Source organism: Marmota monax, unplaced genomic scaffold (genome assembly GCF_021218885.2).
Source record: "Marmota monax isolate L192 unplaced genomic scaffold, Marmota_monax_Labrador192_F-V1.1 WCK01_AAM20220418_F8-fsc00376, whole genome shotgun sequence".
NCBI lineage: Eukaryota > Metazoa > Chordata > Mammalia > Rodentia > Sciuridae > Marmota > Marmota monax.
The window spans coordinates 81,159-83,498 of NW_026692651.1; positions in this window are offsets into that span (position 1 = coordinate 81,159).

The following is a 2,340-nucleotide window of genomic DNA, read 5'->3' on the forward strand; positions in this document are numbered from 1 at the left end:
GAAAATGTGATATATGTTCATAGTAAGTTTTAGTCATTTAAAATAAATAATTAAATTGTGACATTTTCTGGTGAATGGGTGGAGGAAAAAACATCATGCTAAGTGAAATAAGACAGTATCAGAAATTCAAGGGTCAAATGATTTCTCTCATATGCAGAATCTAGAGGAAAGTAATGGGAAAAATTGGGTTGGATATTATAAAGACATAGGGAAGATATGTGGAATAAAAGAAAAAGATCCAGAGAAATGGAGAAGGGATAGGAAAGGGTCTTGAGTGTGTTTAGATGTACTACAGTGGATTCCACCACTATGTACATCTATAAAACTCCAATTAAAAATAAATAAACAGAGGCTCTGGTTGAGGCTCAGTGGTAGAGTGTTCATCTAGCACGTGTGAGGCCCTGGTTTGATCCTCAGCACTACATAAAAATAAATAAATGAAAAAAAGGTATTGTGTGCAACTACAATGAAAACATAAATTTAATAAATAAATAAATAAATAAACAGATGAGGATAAGGTAGACTAGTAGAATAGAACAGGGAAAACAGGGAAATGAGGAGGGGAGAGAGGGGATCCAGGGACTGTAATCAAGTAAATTAAGTTCTTTGTGTGTATAATTATATTAAAGTGTACAATTAAAAATCACCAATAAAGGCAAAATAAGTAAAAAGAAATCTCCATAAATAAATTCAGATATAAGCAGTTACAACCATTGGAAATGTAGCACATCAGGTAAATGCTGGGTACCAGGGGACAGATGACCTCTGAAAGCTGCAGAAGAGACCTCTGAAAGAAGGATCTTCTAGTGAACTTAGTATTGGGGGTTCTGAGCTGGATCTCACAGTGCCAGGATGTGGACTTCTGGTTGGAAACTCTGCCTGGCCAATGCAGGTATTCCTGAAGAGTTCATTGAGGCCGGTTCTGAATATGACCTGTGAAAAAACAGAAGGACCCAGTGACTGGTATTAACTATGCTCATTACACACAGAGGAAACTGTAAAATAAAAGAATGTATAATATGACCAATTCTCAGAAATTAATGAGGAACAACTACAGAGGATTTATATGGATTGAACTACAGAAGAGGTTGAAAGAGAGAAGAAATTTTTATTTTGATAAATTTGTCACCAGCAGCTTTTCTGTTTATTTTAATGTACAACCAAAAGAATCAATTAAGGAAAAAACATCATATTTACAATAGTATCAAACAATGTATATGCTTCAAAAGACTGGGACTCTCATTAGAATAAGATGTACTCCATGTTTGTATAAATCTGTAAAAATACACTCTACTGCCATTGATAATTAAAAAGAAAAATTTTTTAAAAATATAAACTACTTAAGACTAAATGTAACCTAAGAATTGAACAATCTGTGTACTTAAAATTACAAAATATTGATGAGTGAAATTAATACAGAAAAAAATAAATGGACTCAGGCCTCTGGACCTGAGTGCACACAGCTGGACCAGGCACTGAGGGCTAAGGGACACCTAGGATGGAGTTGCAGCTTCCGTGGTCTGTTTGGGGTCACTTAGCCAGGCAGAGAAGAGATGTGGAAAGAGCAAAAGAGACAGTGGAGGAGATCAGAGCCCAGAAGACATGATACACAGTACATTGGATTTTCCTACCTTCATACCTACTGTAAGGGGAGCTCTGAACCACTGTGAGGAGAAAGAAATGTCCCCTTAAGTTTGTGATTGAAATTGTGGGTTGTGTTAAAAGTGTATAAATCAAATTTTTAAAAAGAGAGTAAAATGATATTGACTAGTCATAAACTTCAGATCAGTTGATGGAGCTCTTGTAGCTACAGTTGAGGGAAATCAGTGTACTCACTGCTGACAAGAACAACAGTTAGTCCAACATCATGTGCAGAAACTGGTCCATCAAATATTAGCAAAAGAGCATCCCAAGATCAACCCACCTAGGTGCTGCCTGAACTGTGTACTTTCCATGGTATTATATGTGAAAATATCTGAAATTTTATATGTGGTCATAGTCTGTTGGTTGATCATTCTTCCACACTTCTGAAGTTGGGAAAAAATGTTATATATGGACTTTGTCCTTAAAGTCAAACTCCTTTTTAAAAAATCAAGAATAGACTAACTTTAAAGGAAAGACATTAGAAGCCACTGGAAAACACACCTTTTACTGCCGCAGTCTGGCTGGGAACAAAATCACGAGCCACCACACAGCTTGTAGATTCAAACAGCAACTCTTTATTCCCGAACTCACACCAGCCGTCTACAATCAGATTCTGGGGAAATCCACGTTCTCTGCCCAAATCCACCCCCACTGGGCTTCTGTCTCCCAAAAAATACTGTCTGAATCCCGTGAGAA